Below are 19,591 nucleotides of genomic sequence, written 5' to 3'. Positions count from 1 at the left end.
CCCCGAACAGGCAGTCGACAAACTTTGCTCCTTCTCCTCCACCCACGACAGGGACGCCTTCTTGCTAAGCATTGCACCTTCATCTTTTGGTGAAGAGTACCTGGGATAGTATTTTGCTAGCATTATAATTATAATCGCATATTAGTGCTATTGCAGTAAGTGCATTTATCAATGGCAATTCTGAACTCTTTGTATCTGTCGCTTTAATAAAACTTCTATCTGTTTCAACTTTGTGAAACCGTCTCACTGAAAGTCCTTTGGGGGCTCTGACAGGCAAACGTTAACGCCGGTATGTGGCTATATATAATCCTTTAGACATAAACTGTTGAGCAAGTCTGGGAGTAAGACTGGACCTAGCTGCACCTAGGCTCCTCTCTGGGAAGGAATTTAGATAGCAAGGGGGTCCTTTCTGAGCCTTGTGACTCAGTGGGAGGGCCTCCCTCAGCCACACGCCAGACTCACACCCTTTACGTGACAAGCATGTGAGGTATGACACCTCCCCAAAGGGGCTGCCAGGTGACCGGTCACTGGTCACTCCAGCCTGTCCAGGTCTCACTGAATGGCAGCATGGCCTTCTGGTGTGTCGGCCACTCCTCCCAGTTTTGTATCGTCAGCAAATTTGCTGAGGGTGCAGTCTGTCCCCTCGTCCAGGGCATTGATGAATATGTTGAATAAAAGCAGAATGGGGGATGTGAAAGCAGGTTGTGGCAACTGTAATTATGGGGAGACTTTTGCGGTGCTGGGCCCAGCCGGAGCTGAAATCCCAGCAGTGCCCATGCTCGGGAAAGCCTCTGCCAGCCCACCTGTCCTCTGTGGGCCTCAGAAGAAAACAACGCTTTCTTTGGTGTCTGTAAATCACATTTTGGGTGCAGTGCCAGCAGTTCCTCATTGGGCCTCTCAGCCAGAAGCAGGAGCACGCTGAGGGTTCATGTTGTATCCATGTGGAAAATCACAGGCTGGGTGACATAGAAAAGTCCTGCTAGTGCCGTTGCTCTAGGAGAGATCTGCCAGCTCAGCGCGGGGCTCTTCTTGGTTATAGCAACTTGGCAGCATGCACTGAATCGCTGAACATGTGTGCACTGCTCTCAGCTGGAGCTGGCCCTCATGTGGGGAACCCCAAAAAATGGAGGTTAGGGGATGGGGAGGTGGCCTGAATGTTGTCTTAGTTACAGGGGAAAGTGGGAGTATTGCAGCGGAGGAGTTTGGGAGATGGAGGCTACAATAAATTAATAAGAAAGTAAGTTGTACTTCTTTCACTGCTCGAAGAACAAGACATTTTGTGGATGAGTATATGCAGGAAACTATTAACTTCTACAATAATGAGCTTCTGATGTTTTTCTGCTTAAAATGTCTATTGAATAGGATGCTGAATTCTGTTCAGAGCTAACACTTACAGATGCATTTTAATAACAAGATTTGTGTCTTAAATTTGCTTTGGTTTGCTTGGTCTGTGGCAGAAAACTACTGCTACCTTGGAACTCATTCTGCTGATATGTTTTGTACTGCTTTAACAAGATCTTGTAAACATCTGCATATATTTCTTTAAAAATAGGTGGCAACGAAACCACAAAGAGAGGAAATACCTGGAAATGAGAGACAATCTTTTTCTCATCTTATTTGCATAGCACTGCTATGGATTTCACATGGAGTGAACAGAGGAGTGGACAGGTTTTTATGTAGATGGTGGGTTGAATTCCCACCAAAATGTTATAGTGCAAGGATTAGAATGGTTATAATTCAAGGATTATATTGCATTAAGGGATTTACAGTCCTGGGCTGACATTTCTTTTAATTGTTTTACATTTAAAGTCGGTACATGAATTTTCAAATAAATAAATGGAGCACAGTTTGCCCGGGATTTAATGTTTCCTCCAAACTGCGGTGGAAGGTAAGATTTCGGGGTGCTGCTCGGTCGCTGGTCTCCATCGCGTTTCTTCCTTCTGACGTCGCCATCTAGTGATACAAGGCCCGAAGAAAACCGCGTAGTTGTACTGCTCTAGGACAGGAGATGGGAATAAGGTAATTAAAATTAATATATTGTTTGTAACTGGACAAAATATATAATAAATATATTTTTTTACTTAAATGACATGAAGAGTTTCAGGTATGAATACTGGCTTCTGAAGGACAGCTAAGAAGTTTTTTTTATGCACAATGCTGAAAGACCTTGTCTTGATTTTTCTGATGTTTCAGGTAAGTAGAGAGTCCCAGTCCCGGGGAGTCTGTGCTGTGCGGTCCTGTTGTGTCCTCAGGGTTTAGAAGCGGACTTCCAAACGGGCCAATTTTCCTCAAAGCTCCTCTCTGAATTTCTTAAAATGTTCCCTACACATTAAGCAGTTATCTGTCACACAAAACATAACTTTAGTTGATTTTCATGGGTACCATAGCCTTTTAACAGGGCTTGTGAAATCATTGTGCCATGTGATGGCTACCACATCTCTCCAGTACTGTGTTTTCTGTTTTACCAGTCCCCACCCCTATGATTTTAGATAACAGAGAAATTAATATATTGGAAACTTCACTTTCTTTTAAGTGGCAGTCCCCACTGGCCGCTTCTGTTGCTAGCTACTGTCACTGCTGAGGATTTGCTCTGCTGCTTTCCAGCCAATCTGTTGGTTGGCTGGCTGTTTCTACGCTCACCCTGCAGTTTCTCTGAAGCTTTAGCTCTTCTGGGGTTCAGTGATGTACAGGATTATATGGACATCCCTGCCATAAAACAGACCCTTCCTGCTCGGGGTATTCTCCTGTCCCTGAGGTAGGCAGTGGGAAGCTCGGAGCCCACATTTCCCAGGGACTGTTTCCTGCAGCAGCGCAGCATTTGCAAACCCAGTATGACTCCCAGGCATAGCAAGCATTAGGCTGGCTCATGCCCAAATAATAATGCTGGAATTTACCCCAACTGAAAAAAGAGAGGGGGGAGGAAAAAAAAAAAAAGGTCTTTTTGATTTTTTTAAAGAGGAACGCACCCAAAGTTACAGGGAGGTTGGGCCTGTCTGGAACTGGCACAGCCACCAAGCTGGCTCTCGCTCTCTGACAGACAGCAACAGCTCAGCAGCTTGTTAGATCAGTCATGGCAAGTCACCACTGGGTTTGACAACAAGAGGTTTAGCCAAGGGAACCCACGACAATGAGCTCTAATGCTTTTGAAATAAATTTTCAGCCAGCGCGAAGCATTTCAGCACTGCAGTTCCTTAGAAGGGATTGTTCTTTTTACCGCTCACCAGCTTACGTCAGTAGGGACTCCCTGTCCCTTCACCAAACGCACTGCTCAGTCTATTTATGTCATATGATAAACAGAGACATAAATTAAACAGACAATAACTGTTTTATCACCAGAAAGAGCTGCTAGGACTCGTAGGGAGACCCCCAAGTAAGACTATGCCTGGAGGTAGAAATTGAATACAGGATCTTCTTCCTTCCTTTCATTCTTCTGTTCTTTCTCTAGTTCTTTCTCTCTGTCTTTGTTGAACTCAACCTCCTACAGGGTACACAAAGAGAATATTGCAGGAGACTCGTTACCTTGCATTTCTCTGCTTCCTATTCCTTGTCAATGGAATATCATTTCTCTAATTTTAGGGAGAATCCCTGCAAATAATAAGCCCTGGTAGCTTCTGGCTGAATTTGATGTGATTCTTGTCATTTTTTGCCATCACTCCACAGCCAGTAGCAACAGAGAAATTGACCTTAATGGTTATAATTTCTTAGGAGAAAATATTTCAAGATTTCAATGCATATTTAAAAGAATGTACATCTCCATTTAGAAGAAAAGTTTTTCCAAAAATGTAAAAAGTTTTTCTAGAGCATAGAGTTTTCTAAATGCCTTTTTTTTTTTTGGGGGGGGGGGGGGCATACTTTTGTTAACAGCACAACTTTTCTCAGACACTGGAATTCATTTCTGCACAGAAGCCTTTTTAAGGAATTAAATGGGGTTTATGAGATCCTTAATCCTGATTCTGGCTCTTTGTGCAGCATTGAATTTCATAGAAAGAGTGAATTTCAGAAGAAAGAGACCAATGGAGTTAACATTTAAGCTCTTTTTGAAACACTGAGAGCTTTCTGGTCTCATGAGATTCTGAAATCATGTTCCATATACAAAAGGTTTCTTTGTGTGTCTTGTACGCTGGATCATGATTACTAGATGACTTGCATGTTTATGTTGTCTGCAGTACCTTTGGGAGTTCTTGTTGTTTCTGCTATTTAAAAGTCCTAATAATTGATAAAATGTGTGGTTTACTTTGCCATTTGTGTGTGTAAGTTAAAATCTTCTATGTTCAGTGTCTGAAGTATATGCAGTCTAATAGTAGGAGAGTACAAGACTGATCGCAGTTAATGTTCATTATCGTGATTTGAAGACCACCTTATTTTGCTCCAATTTCACTCCAGTAAAACTCTTTTTTTTTTTTTTTTTTCATTTTCACTGCCATAAGATTGAAGAAATATCCTGGTATTTCACAATCACATGGAGTATGAATTACATCTTTCTGTGTTGAAGTAGGAGACTGAGGAGTAAAGAGGACGATGTTTATCTGGTGCTGATATGAGACTGAGGCATTCCTACCCAGTGCTGGAAAGGTTCTGTTTGAGTGCTGTCGAGGTTTAGATTGCATTGGCCATAATTTGACCATATTGATGTGCTGAGTTTTGAGCAAGAGCAATTCAAGGCATAACTTACTAGCATCCGCAAGAACTGCGTAACGAAGGTCAGGTTTTTGTGCAATGAGAGGAGTGGGATTTTATCCTACTTTTAGAGTTTTTTCACCTTCATTGTGATAATTCTTTAACAGTTTGCTTTTAGCTTTCGGGTGGTTTCTTTTCTCTTTGTCACAAACCACATACAATCGCTTGGCAGTGGTTCTCTAGTCGGAGTACAAACTTTTGCCAGGAAGAATGTGATGAGTCATGATGTGTGACCAGAATAGCTGTGCTATTAAAATTGCCGAGAGTAGATGGAGTTCCACCCATAAAACTGTGCTTAGCTACTCTTATGTATTTAACCTGGGTCAGCAGAAACAAGGAATGCTTAGAATAAACTGTAGTGGCAAAAGTACTTCTCTGCTTGTATAAACTGCATCTGCACTAACTTTTTAACTTTCTACCAGGATAATATACCAGAATCTCTATACCTGCAAAACCTTTCAGCTGTAAACTTAGCATCCAGCTTTGGCCTGGCTTGATTAAAAGGTATTAAAAGCCTTACATAATGCATCAGAAAAAAATATAAAGTAATTATTTAAACTGTAATGAAAAGAGCACCTGACTGGTTAACCTAAGCTGCGTGTACTACAAAGAGAATATCAAAGTATGTGCAAATAAACTGACATTCCTACAAATCATTTCTTATTGTACCATTTATTTCTTATGTGATTGAGGGAATGAAGGTGAGGTAATCCTGTTTAAGGAGATGGCAGTTTATGTATTATAGCTGCAAACGTTAGAAATCTATTAAATTAATTTGCATAATAGCAAAGTCAGAATAAAGGACTGTTTCATCCCAGGGTTAATGGTTCTTCTCCAAGAAGAACTATTTGAAAGGTAGTAAAGCACCCTTCATCTGAAGTTGTTGTTTGTATTCAGATCCTTGGCACCAGAAGAGATACAGATATCAAGACAGTTGCAGACAGATTATGAGTTTTGGATCTTAACCTGCTGCCAGTGGATCCAGCAGCAAAAGATGAGCTGGCTTCAACCCCACAGAATCATACACTGAGAGATCAATACAGGAAAAAAGAGATGTGAAGAGATGCATAAGAGAAAAAGAGAAAGCAAGTTTGCCTGGGCATTCTTTGAAATAACTATATAATATATTTTCAAATATATTTTTAATTCTGGATTTGCACATTTGGACTAGATGAAAAAGGTAGATCATATGGAGAGTTCTTTCATTGTTAAAGTAATTAAAATAGAAGATGGATTTTCATATTAGGTATTCAACTCTGAAATTCTTATTTTTTTCTCATTACTGTGAAATTTGCACATCTGCTCTTGTTCAGTATTCTCCCAAATGCCTCTTATATTCTTTTGTATCTGCTGACCTCTCATTCAAGAACTGGCCTGTTGTAAAGTAATGCTGAATTCAGGGGACATATTTTAATCTTTAAAATCTGGAAATCTTTCAGCATAGTTGGGGATATATGAACAAAACAATAGTATTAATTATGTATCAAAAGTACCCAAAAGCAAACTGTAGACAAGACAGACACAAATGCTGGTATGCAGTAAGTAATCAAAGATTACGTTCTTAAGATCAAGTTCTTTGTAAGTACAATAACTTCTTGTTTTCTTAACAAAATGTGTTCACTCACTGGCCTCAGTATAGAGGTACAGTCTTTGCAGAGGCCAGATGGAGCAGTGGGTTTCTTCCTCTCCCAAACTCTGTATTTAAAGTTTCCCATCCTCTCTGCTACATGCATGTTCCTTTCCTCCAGAAACGGCCTTTGAGTTCACACGAGCCCAGCTACATGACATCGAGGTTGGGATGTGGACTCTGGTAAGCCAAAGCGAAGACCTAGATGAAAATGCGTTACAAAACCCTACTGTCTTGAAATTCTACCTTGAAATTATCAAAACCAGAGGACAGTAGGTTGAGGCCAGTGTAAGATCTCAGCTGCTGAGGTAACTCTCTTCCCTTGAGATTATATAGATCAGAAATACCCTAACCTCTACCGCCTTTCCCCGCACTCCCACACAGTACTTAGTGCACCATACCAGCATTTTCAGCAAGGTGAAATAGGCCTGAAAAGAGTTACCGCTCACTAAGTAAGCAATCACAGGCCAAACTGCCCCTGAACACTGCAAATGATGAAATAATTTGGTCATGTGAAAGGTCTCAAAGACCTGTGCCCTTAGAGGTCTGGGCTAGATTTTTATCTTAGATTTCTTAGGCTAATGTAGTTTCTAAGCTCCTTTCCCATGACTTTTCTATTTCTGATGTTATCTAAGCATATGTGGCATACTTTCCCATTCAGATCTAGGGGTACATAGTTCATTAACTGGTGTCTTATATTTTAGCTACACAACGTGCTTAAGAATTGTCATGGCTACTTTTTAAGCACATGGGGATATTGTGGGAGGGAAAGTAAGTTCTTGGTGGGGAGTGTTGGGAACGTTGCTTTTATTAGATATGGATGTTTGCCAGTAGCTTGATTTTAAAACTAGTGCTGACTATAATTTTCGTTTGTTGAAAGGCTTTTGCACCCCCTCCTTTTTTTTTTTTTTTGTAATTGGGCTTATTAAAAAAAACTTATTAAAAATATGATTATTAGCTTTTATAAATTCCCATAAAAGATTTAAACAACTTGCTTCTGTCAGAAGAGGAATCTCTCTTTGTGTCCCGTGAGTTGAAAAAATAGGTATATAACCAGTTGTGAGCAAAACTGTCCACAATGAAAAACTTCCTTAGGATTTCTACGACTGCTCATACTAAGCATCTATGAATTTTTTCCATGTTAATACAATAATATCACACAATGACATGGATTTTTGCCTGCACATAAGGTGCCTACTTCAATGCTAGGGTACAATGTATTTGGAGATTACTCTTTTCTTACAGTATTCATTTTTGGCTCCATTAAACTTAAGCACGTCACGTTCAAAGTTGGTAAAATGGTGGTAAATTACATGTTAAATTCCAAGCATCACATTTGCAAAAAGTGCTTGATATTGTTTGTAAACAGAAGAGCACTGGCGCAGAACATTAGAAAGTAATTGTATGATTGCTGGGTCTCAAACCACAATGACTTGATGGTAACTACTTGCAGGGGAAGCACAGAAGGAGTATTTCAGTTTCAACTCACTGTTCTGAGTATGCTCAGGTATAATACTTGTATTAGAGAAGCACCTACCAGTTCACACAGTCCTGCACTGTTGCTGTGAAAAGATGCTCTCTGTTCCTTAGAACATACGGTTTAAGGATGAAGTAAGAGACAGAGGGTGGATAAAGGAAACTAGAAGGAGCAGAGGGACACAGTTATTTATGACTGCAGTGATAAGCAGAGGTCACAGAACCACAGTTTTGTAAACACCGTGAATCAAATCTCAGAGAACTTTGGAATTTGATTGTTGTTTTGGCTGAAAACAACATTTCTGTAGCCTTAAGTTATTAAATAACTCCCTTCTCCCTCTGACAGTGCCAGACAAGTAGAAAACACAGGCAGTTATCTCAACATTCTAGCCGGGGAGCTAAAGGAAGTAAAAGGAGAGAAGCTCCGAAAAATGTAATCCATACAGGAGACAACTAGTGTGCTTATAGAGAAGATTTCATGCAAAATAACCTTGCTTCACATGTGTGTGCAGGCAAACTCAGGGTGACCACTTACTCCACTTGAGCATGATTAAATGATTAGTGCTGATAATATTTCCTGCAGCTGCAGAGATTTACGCTCTAAACTTGCTATAGTTTCTGCCCTCCTTTAGACCCCTAGAGTATTTTGCTTAGTCAAAACTGACAGCACTGTTTTAGTCAAGGCTTTATTTAAGCAAATTGCAAAATTCTGCATAGTACTCTGCTCTAGGTCTGCAGTTGATCCTGTACCCGAATATTGTGTTAACGTTTGTTTAGGTGGTGGTTGTTGGTGGGACTGGCACCTGCTTTTGTTCCTCCTTCTTACAGTTGAGTAGGCAATGAAGGAAACGGTCCCAAGTGTAGCTTCATGAGTTCTGCCTGTGACCACGCATCTCCCCCCTCCCTGATACTGCGTAACCCCAGAGGTAGTGATTTCTCAGCCACTTACTCTTCTCTGCTTCCCATCTCCCACCAAATACTTTGTGGCATTTGGGGGCTTATGGCTCCAAATTTGGGAGCAAAGATAATGGACATATCTGGTATCTAGCTAACAGCAACAAAGATGGCCATGAGTCTGTTCAGATATTCTGAAACGATTATTTTCTATCTGTGCTTCATAATGGAATAGCTCACATAGTAAATACTTCCACCTCAAAGAAAATCCATGAATTAGTTATGTAGGAAGAATAACAATTTTCTTTTTTTCTGCCTATGGGGCAAAAGGAATTAAACATATGACAAACATTATTCCTTATGAAGTCTCACATAATTTTTTTCTTAACATGCTATTAATGCCAGAGATGTGAATCCCAGGAATCTGTTTTGAAACAACCGAACAGTGTTTAAAACCCCTCTACATTCACTGTTTTTAACTTCTGAAAAACGAGGGGTTAAGGTCATTAGGAATTAAAGACAGACTTTTAGGGACTTTAATTCCCACTGAAATCCTTGTGCATCTGGCTCTGAGTCCTATATAGGTACTTTACTGTCATTTTACTTCAGTAAAAGTTATATGCTTTAATGCTTCTGAGATTCTGAGCTTTGCTTCCTGTTGGTCTCTCTACACATTTTGGGATGAAAAGCAGCTTGTCTTTCAGTGTGAGAGCAAAAGGAACAGAATCACAGAAATCGTGGCATGGTAACCCACCCTGCACTAAGCGAGTGGTAATTTGGGGAGTCTTTGCATGGTGAGGAGGAGCGGGAGGACCATGGTGACCAGTGGTGGGGGTGGGAGCAGGAATGACGGATATTTCGTAGCGACACAGCGCAGTAAGATTGGTGTGGGGTGCAGGTTTTCCAGCTTGCTCTGGGTATTGCACAGCAGAGGTTGCCGGCTCTGGGCCCTAAACTAGGGTGCAAAAGGAGGCTGCGGAGGGGGAAACAGAGGAAAAGTCCTGGAGAATGATAAGGAAAAAAATAAAGTTGATTCCCTTGCACATTTATCTATGATTGGGGGTGTGTGTTCGAGGGTGGGGGGCAGTGCTGCTTGACTCTCGAGCAAAGTTGCAAAATAGGTAGATCTCATTGCCAGCAAACACCCGACCCAGTGACGGGGCCAGAGCTCCCATGACCTTCACAGTTTGGGACTGTGTCCTCCTCCCCTGTGCCAGTGGTTCAGAGGCACCCGGCAGGTCTTCGCCTCAGCTGCTTCTGCTGTGTCAACAGACGGAGAACAACTGACCCAGAACAAGCCCTTTTCTTAACTGCTAACATAAAGTATTTTTATCTTTCACAATGTATGCAGTTTTATTGCATTCTTGTTAGAATGTGGTTCTGGAGAAAGAATTTGAAGAGAGTTTTTAGCATGGGAAGTTGTATTTTATAACAGCAGTCTTTTAAAATAGGCATTTAAAGCAGGTTTTTTTAAAATGATTTTTGAGGAAAGGAGAAAGAACTGTTACTATGGGATAATTTAATGATAACCCTTCCCCATTAGTTGGCAGGTGCTGATTTATCTTTATCTGGTGCACTTACTGTACGTTACGTAACACTGATTATATTTTGGGACAGAGCTGGATTTCTGGATTTATCCAATATGGTTTCAGGAAGTTGCTATCTTGCTTGGTTTGCTCTTTTATTCTGAATTAACGAAGAAGCAGTAGTTACTAAAATTAAGAAGTGGACTGGTTTGGGAACTATTTAATAAACTGGTTTATCAAAAAAGAAAGATTTTTTTTTTTACAATGCTTTTTGTAGAAAAGGGTTAGTTGAAATTACCTCCTCAACATAAAAAGTGTTCAAAGCATTTTTTCAAAATTGCCAAGATATTAATTTAACATTTTAAAAATTGAGAAAGCCCTGTCTTATGTTTCAAAATAATTTTGTTTGAAACTATTGGTTATTGACAACATATTATCAAATTAATTACAAATCACACATTCAAAATTATCCAAAAAGAATTGTTTGTACCTTGCAGAAGCCCAAGTAATTTTTAATAATATTTATGTTCAGATTTAAGGGGGGGTTTGTAATATTTTTTAGGTTTTGCCTATTCTTCAGAGTTTGGAATAAGATTTATTTACAAAAAGTTTCAAAGCTTCTCTCATGAAATAGGCCGATTCCCACTGGTCCTATTAAAGTGAAACAACACTGAAAAGAAAGCAACAAAAAAGTCCGTTTGTCCATAAATCTCGAGCTTTGGGAGATGGGTTAGAAAGAGAGAGGGAGATGGAGAAGAGGAAGGAGAGAGAAAATGACCATATGTGTACTCATAATCTGAAGCAATATAAGATAAATTAATTTAAACTGCATGGTAGCTTTGCTTTGTAGCAGATCAAAGAAACACAGAAGGGGCCTGAAAACCAGAACTGTAGCTCACAAAAGACTGCTGAATTTGCAGAATAATCTGGGGGTTTATTAGCCCAGGATCCAGAAAGCCGGTTCCAGTTAGGCTTTGTCCTGAAGGAACCTGCTTGCTCGAATTAGGGCTAGGTGCTGGGAGCTCCCCAGGGAGGGACTCCTGCTTGGCTTAATGGATTGAGCCCTTCTGGTTCTGGTGCAGTGCTGAAACAAATTGGCAAAACAGATTCAGAGTCATCAAATGTGAAAGATACTTACTCAGAAAAGCCAGATAGGGCCATCAGTCTGACTCCAGTCTGAAGCCTGAAGTGGACAGAAAGACTCCCACTGCCTGCAGTGCACTTGCAGTGCATAGCTCATGCTATGAGCCAAAATTGTGATACTTTAGTGGTTCCTTTAGGTTTCTTTTGGGTTTTTTGGTTGTGGGGGGTTTTTTGTTGTGGTTTTTTTTTTTTTTCTTTTGACACTCACAAGTAATGTGACTTCTGGTAATTATTTGGCTTTACTGCACAATATATCCCATTTCAAGAATACCTTTTTTTTAGGTGCTCGGGAGTGTTTTTCCTGCCATGAATCACGTTTGCGCTCTGAGCCGTACTTGCATTGCAAAATGCCTTTCTCTCTTTAGTGTTTCCAGAGAACTTTGTGCGTGGATTTCTACATTAAACCTTGAATACACCGTCATGGGTAACTCTGTCCCTCAGTTCAGCAAAGCAAAGCACTACTGTACTGCACAAATCCTGCTGACTTCTCAAGCCAGAGTGAAACGGGTTTAAAAGGTTTCCTGAGCTTTAACCGCTGTGGGAAAACTACTGAGGGAGGAAGAGAGGGGAAACGGCAAGCCCAGGAGTAGAGGTGTACTTGTCGTTTTACAGCATGAGATTTGCCCAGTAGATGGCATCTGAAACCCACACACTGTGAACTGCTCGCCACCCAATTTTAATGTAGCTCCATTTTCCACGCTGAACTGATTTTTAGTTAACACATACCCTATGTTTTCATTAATACTGGCCAAATGAGGTTACTTTGACCTTGATTAATAAAATGTATAATCATTTTGGAAATATTTGGAGTCGGAGACCTGCCAACTGCTTTCCCCCCCCCCGCCCCCGGATTGCGCAGTAATCAATACAAGAGAATCTAAATTGCAAATCACGCAAAGTGCATTGCATTGCACATCTCCCCCTCAGCCTCCCTTCCCACCTCCCCCCGCATAATTTAATCCGTCCTGGAAACGATTTACAGTTGTCAGTACAGGGATGAGGAAACAATAAGCCAAACTTGCCCTTTCTTGTTACTTTTCAAGGAGAATAACTAATGTACAGAATGCAAATACACAGAAAATCACGGCTCCCACCACACGCGGCATTAATCAAAAACCTAAGAGCGGTGCTTTGGCACGGCCCCAGGCCAACCCGGAGACTTTCAGCCACCTCATTTAAAAATATTTGTGAAGCCGAGAGGGTTGGGAGCCGAGCCCGGTGGCGGGTTGCCGGTGCAGGGCCGCGCCGTGCCGCCAGGGCGCACTGCTGCCCCGCAGAGCCCGGCAGCGCCCGGGAGCCCGGCCGCCCGCAGCCCCGCAGCCCCGCAGCCCCGCAGCCCCTCAGCCCCTCAACCCCGCAGCCCCTCAGCCCCGCAGCCCCACAGCCCCGCAGCCCCACAGCCCCGCAGCCCCTCAGCCCCACAGCCCCACGCCGGCAGCCGGCCTGACCCCCAGCATCCCGGGGCCGGGGCCCACTCGTGCCCCAGCTCACCGCAAACGGCAAGGCAGGCCTGAGAAAAAGTGTCCTTAGGACCTTGAACAGGACCCCAGCAAGGGTCCCTTCTGATACTTCCCAGGGAAAATACCTACCAAAACAGCAAATGAGTTCGTAAACCAGCAAACTCTTCCCTTTCCCTCTTTCCCTTTCCCTTTCCCTTTCCCTTTCCTTCTCCTCCTTTCCTTTTCCCTTCTTTCCCCTTTCCTTTTTTTTTTTTTTTTTTTCTATAAAATGTGATTTTCTATATTGTGTGAAGGGACAGCAATGACTGGCTTCTTCCCTTATGAGATTTTCAATATTTTGTAATTTCCTATTGTCATGAATTTAATACAGGATTTCAATTATTCTGTAGGAAACAGACACATCTTGCAAGCAGGTTAACTGGATTCATGTTTTGCATGTTGAGTCTGTTGTGTTCTTCTATAAAAATCAAATATCCTCTTGGCTTAATGTTGAAATATGTACTTTAAAGGTGCACCTAAAAAGAAGATTTGCTATTACTGCTCCAGGAGATGTATTCTGCAGTACTTCTGTGGTTGTGTCATCTCTGTGTTTCTATTTGTTGCATGTATTTAATGATAATTAACTGATCAGTGAAGCATTTGAGCGCTTTTTTAACTCTACGTATACAAGTAGCCCTGCTAAGTCAACAATTCCATTCAAGCACTTAAGGTTAATCATGTACTTGAAACGCTTGACTATGTCTTCAGTCACTACATTACAACACTTGCAGAGGAACTGTGAAAAGTATTATGATTAAATCCGAGTTAAGAGAGTCCAGGCTGAGATCAAGTCCTGTGCCTCTGGAACAAGGTAACGCAGTGAGGGGTCCTGCTGGGCGCAGGGTCCTGGATTAGGGGAGCTGAACACGGATCAGTGCTGATCTCAGTAGTCTATCTGGAGATTAATGGCACTGTCCTGCTGAAGGGGCTGTCACAGCATGTTGTAAATCCGCTGTCACGTCATATGTAGACACTAAAGAAGCTGCAAAATGCTTTAACAGAGCCTGGATGTACACTAATGGCCAACTTTCAGCATGGGATTCCCTGCTTACACACATTCCTCCCACAGCTTCAAATACCATCAGACTTTGTGTAAGCCGATCTGAGTATCAGTCAGCTGAGATTGATTTAAAAGGATAATCTCTACAAAAGTATTGACCTCTGCATATGAAAGAACTAAAAAGAACAGCAGGTAACTCTCTGTGTGAAACCAGCTCCTGAGGCATCCACAGGCTTTGTATTGCCTAAACCTAAACTGTGCCGTACACTGAGCCCACTGGGAGAAATGACCACCACCTACGTAAATGTTGACTCATCAGTTCTGCAAAGCAGTACCCTGAATTATGGTGTTCATATCTCAGATCTTGATGAGTCATGTGTCATTATTAGCCAAACTTGGGGGAAGGTGGAAAGGAAAGAAGTTAAAGTATTGATAAGCCAACACAATATGCAGGGAGTAACAATAAGTTTTACGTATGATATTAAGTAGTTATGAATACACCGTGTTGGCAGATGGCTGGGAAAGAGCAAGAAGAATCGGCTCCCCCCTGATTTAGGAGTGGATGGAACGTGAAGATCCTCAACTAGATATTCAGAGCAGTGAGCCACAGAAGGATCAAGTCTCCTCAGTCATTTGAAGGTATTATTTGGACTTCAGCAGTTTCAGCAATAAGAGTTTTCATTATGTAAGTAAGATAATGTCCATCTCAAACTCAGTCCACTCAAATGGCTGGTGTGTTGGTCTGTGAAATGAAGGCTAAATCAGAGTTAACCCATTATATTGGATGCTCTTGAATTTAGTCAGAGGCAGGCATCTGGTAAGCATCAGTAAACTTGTTTTGTTATTGGAAAGCAATTTATTGCACATTGTTTTCTACTGCATTAAAGTTACTTCATAAGGTAAATCAGAAACAGACTTGAAATATTTTGCTTTGTAGATAAACACTCAAAGCAACAAAAATGTTAAATGGCTTTAATGAAGATATTTTTAGCGAAGTTATTGAGTACAGTCTTCTGATTCAAATGGATAGCTCAGAACTCACAAATGTCACCTTCTTCTGTCTCTACTTCTATTTTTTACTTAAGATTTTGTTTAGAAAGTACAATCATATTATTTTCTCTTTTACACAGCTGAAAACTGAAGCCAAACTCTTAAGGAAGTTCATTTCAGTGATGTGTGAAGTGACCAGAACCTGGGTTTTTTTCTTAATTTCAGGGTAGTACAATATGTAAATTGGCCAGAATACTCTGGAGAGTTTCTTTTAGGAGTTCTCCTGAAATCTGTGATATCTCACACTTTTGATTTCCTCGTGTCTGCAACTGCATGTGCAGCACAGTGCAGCAACCACTCTCCCACTCCATGACTGGTAATTTTTTTTAACCTAACTCCCAGCACCTACCCTGCAGAGATCCTTTTTTCTGAGCTGATCTGCCCAGGCTCCCTTTCCAGTCGATGGAAACAAGAAAAAGGCATTTCTAGGGCATGAGTGACCTTACTGCAATGTACACAACCAAAATCAGGAAGAATGCTTTTGATTTAACAGGAAATGCAAAGTGTTCTGTGTTCAAGGCATTGAGAATCAGGGAAATTAGGATTTCAGCATTCTGGTTTCCTTCCTGTCTGCAAAAGGCATGCATTTGACTGCTGCTTCCTTATAGCCGTTGTGAAAACATAGATCATTAACAAATCTGAGGTGTTTGGGTAGTGGGGTCACTCTGGCTAGGTAAGTACAGGGATATCTAGGCAGCCAAAACATTAATAGAATCACAGAATCATAGAATGGTTTGGGTTGGAAAGGACTTCAAAGCCCATCTAGTTCCAACCCCCCTGCCATGGGCAGGGACACCCTCCACTAGACCAGGTTGCTCAAGGCCCCATCCAACCTGGGCTTGAACACTTCCAGGGATGGGGCCTCCACAACCTCTCTGGGCAACCTGTTCCAGTGCCTCACCACTCTAACAATAAAGAATTTCTTTCTAACATCTAATCTAAATCTACTGTCCTTCAGTCTAAAGCCATTACCCCTTGTCCTGTCACTCCATGCCCTTGTAAACAGTCCCTCTCCACCTTTCCTGTAGGCCCCTTTAGATACTGGGAGGCTGCTATAAGGTCTCCCTGGAGCCTTCTCTTCTCCAAGTTGAACAACCCCAACTCTCTCAGCCTGTCCTCATAGGAGAGGTGCTCCAGCCCTCGGATCAGCTTCGTGGCCTCCTCTGGACTCTCTCCAACAGCTCCATGTCTCTCCTGTACTGGGGCCCCCAGAGATGGACGCAGTACTCCAGGTGGGGTCTCACGAGAATGGAGTAGAGGGGCAGGATCACCTCCCTCGACCTGCTGGTCACACTTCTTTTGATGCAGCCCAGGACACAGTTGGCTTTCTGGGCTGCAAGCACCGCACATTGCCTATGAATCTGTGCATCAAAAATAAGGTTTGTTAATCTTGGAACTGAAATTAAACTGATGTACTCAGTGAATAGACAGCCTGGATTTAACAATATCATTGCCACTCTGTGTTCTTTCCTTGAGTACAGGTCAAAATCCAAGACAGTCCATCTTCCTAAGCTGTGGGCAACCAGGGAGATGCAATGCTCCAGATTCTCCATTGTGCACACTGTGCTGCCTGAATGTTAGCAAGCCAGCGTTCCCGTGCTGTATTAGAAAAAAACTTGTTTCCTTCACGTCATTGAGGCATAAGATGAAACAGAAGCTTTTGGGGAATATACATGACTAAGTGTCATGAGATCTGTGATCTCTTCCCACTTCTCCCTCAAGTCTCTGCAGCTTATGTTTTCAGGTACGAGTGACTAGAGTTAAGTACATAAATCTGTAGGTAGAGAACACAGACAAATGACTGTATTTTTTTAGGACTGCTGAGTCACTGAACCTGAGTTTGAAAATTAAGCCAGTAACTCATTAATGTTTGGAACTTGTTATGAAAACTGAAGGAAAGTACTGTACGAGTACCAAGAATAATTATTCTATAAATGCAACTATTATGGTGTCAGAAAAAGAATATTCTGAAAGGTCTGCAGCCTACTTATTATTTTTTTTTTGAAGTATAGAAAGCCATCAGTAATCACAAAATGCCTCTAAAATCTCCTTGAAGTGTTATAACGCCACAAAAAGACAGCTCAGCTAAACCTGGAGTGGTTTAGCCAATAAGATATGCAAAGACTGATTTCCAGCAGATTCAGGTTTATTACAGCCCCAGCTAACTCATCCACTGAGAATCTCACTTTTCTGGCCCACCTGGTAAAGCTGCTGTATGTGGAGCACAGAATGTCCCAGATCACATCTCAGTCGTTCTTAATGTGCATTTTGGCCAGCGCGGGGGACTGTGCTAATTGGGTAAGTATGTTCTAGTGTCTGGCCACCAGCTGCCAGACACAACATTGCACAGTGCTGCCTTAATGCTGTTTGTTACAATCAGTTAATTTGTCTGGATTATGAACTCTTCTGCCATCAGGAAGAGAAAAGCACTTTAAGGCTATTTCAATCCGTCTGCTCTGCCTTCCCCTGTCAAAAGCCTAATTTGCAATTAGGAATTTCAGCAGCACTTTCATGTGCTCAGAAAGCAGCGGAGCAAAGCTTCCAGAGAGATTTATTTCCCATAGAAATAGAGGTATCAGCAATTCCCAAGAAATCGGTCTTTACCAGAAGTTAGTAAATTGTTAGTATTGTTGTTGTTTATGGAACTATAAATGGGCACAGAGCCAAGTTGTCCCATCCAGAGACCAGCGCGGTAACCGGTGCTTCACATGGCTGGTTCCTTGCTCAGGCTGAGCCCAGCGATGAGGCAGGAGGCGGCTGCACCGCCGAGGGATCAGGAAAGAGCTCTCTGCTGGGGAGCCCCAAGCTCGGAGTAGTCCTGTCCTTTATGATGCCCTAATAATGTGCTGGTTAGTGTAAAATAGGGATGAAACGTGTCAAATCCTCCTCGCTTCCTATGGGACTCGCTGCCAGAGCTCTCCATCTGCTCTTGTAGCTGTGCCTTTGCTCTTTAAGTTATGATCCTTGTAGCTGAGCTTCCTAATTTATAAGACCCCAATTCAGGAAGATGCTGAATTACTTTCTAGAAAAGTGTTCATTTTCTATAGTTCCCATCTATTTCTTCTGAAACCAGCAATACCTTTGAGATTATAGCCTTTGTTTATTAGCTCTGTTGTTATTATTATTGGTACAATTCAAATTCCTTCCAAATGAGTGATCCGTACTTCTAACAGTGCTGGTTTATAATTAAATCCTGGGTCCATGCATTCTAAGGGGTTTCAATCCAATGAGTAATTACTCATTGAAATAATCTGTAAATAAAGAAGACAGGGATACCGCACGAATAGAGAAGGTAGGAATCGTACACTCACATATGTGATTCGAGCGTACCCTCAGTAAGTTTGCAGACACCACCAAGTTGTGCAGGAGTGTTGATCTGCTTGAGGGTTGGAGGGCTCTACAGAGGGATCTGGACAGGCTGGATCGATGGGCCGAGGCCAACTGTACGAGGTTCAACAAGGCCAAGTGCCGGGTCCTGCACTTGGGTCACAACAACCCCAGGCAATGCTACAGGCTTGGGGAAGAGTGGCTGGAAAGCTGCCTGGCAGAAAAGGACCTGGGGGTGTTGGTAGACACCCATCTGAATATGAGCCAGAGTGTGCCCAGGTGGCCAAGAAGGCCAAGAGCATCCTGGCTTGTATCAGGACCAGGGAAGTGATTGTGCTCCTGTACTCGGCTCTGGTGAGGCCGCACCTTGAGTACAGTGTTCAGTTTTGGGCCCCTCACTACAAGAAGGACATTGAGGTGCTGGAGCATGTCCAAAGAAGGGCAACGAAACTGGTGAAGGGTCTAAAGAACAAGTCTGATGAGGAGCGGCTGATGGAACTGGGGTTCTTTAGCCTGGAGAAAAGGAGGCTGAGGAGAGACCTGATCGCTCTCTACAACTACCTGAAAGGAGGGTGTAGCCAGGTGGGTGCTGGTCTCTTCTCCCAAGTAACTAGCGATAGGACAAGAAGGAATGGCTTCAGGTTGTGCCAGGGAGGTTTAGATTGGATATTAGGAAAAATTCTTAATGGAATAGGGTTACCAAGCACTGGAACAGGCTGCCCAGGGAAGTGGTTGAGTCACCATCCCTGGAGGTATTTAATGGTGTAGATGTTGCGCTTAGGGACATGGTTTAAGTGGTGGACTTGGCAGTGCTGGGTTAACGGTTGGACTTGATGATCTTAAAGGTCTTTTCCAACCAAAATGATTCTATGATTCTATCATTCTATGTAAAAGTTCTTGTAACTGTCCCTCTCTGAATTAGCTGCCTTGACCCCTTTTATAGTCAGTGGAGGGAAATGAACTCTTCTAGGGTGCAATTCCTGTCAGCCTAAAGCAGACATCTAAAACAGATCAAATGATCCATGCCCTAAAAGTACCTATTTCACTCCAGTGACTATAATAGGAGCCCAGGACGACCTGATCAAATGTAGATGACTACACTATAGATACCTAAAATTAAGTGAAAGAAATTTCACAGTGAATATGTTTTGGGGCAAAAAGCCAGCGTCTATCTTCCCAGGTTATAGGGCAGCTGCAAAGAAGTCCAGCATTAAGGCCCAGATCCTATTATCTGCAAAATTAAAGTATCACCCCCTTTCTGTGATGTTATGCCATCCTGCCAGTGTCCCTCTGGGTCCTGGGGCTGACAGCAGAGGGGCTGGAGGGAGTGTCAGTGGCCACCAGTGTCCTCCGTTCTTCCTCAGGAGGAATT

The 19,591-nt window shown here is 42.3% G+C and overlaps 1 long non-coding RNA gene across 1 annotated transcript in view; it reads right to left on the bottom strand.

The window, feature by feature from the left end:
• Nucleotides 1-19,591, bottom strand: part of LOC142599932 (uncharacterized) — a 146,296-nt gene that overhangs the window by 18,126 nt on the left and 108,579 nt on the right. The gene's annotated exons all lie outside the window — the stretch shown is intronic.

This window comes from Balearica regulorum, chromosome 1 (genome assembly GCF_011004875.1).
Source record: "Balearica regulorum gibbericeps isolate bBalReg1 chromosome 1, bBalReg1.pri, whole genome shotgun sequence".
NCBI lineage: Eukaryota > Metazoa > Chordata > Aves > Gruiformes > Gruidae > Balearica > Balearica regulorum.
This window is presented reverse-complemented; position numbering and strand designations above follow the sequence as displayed.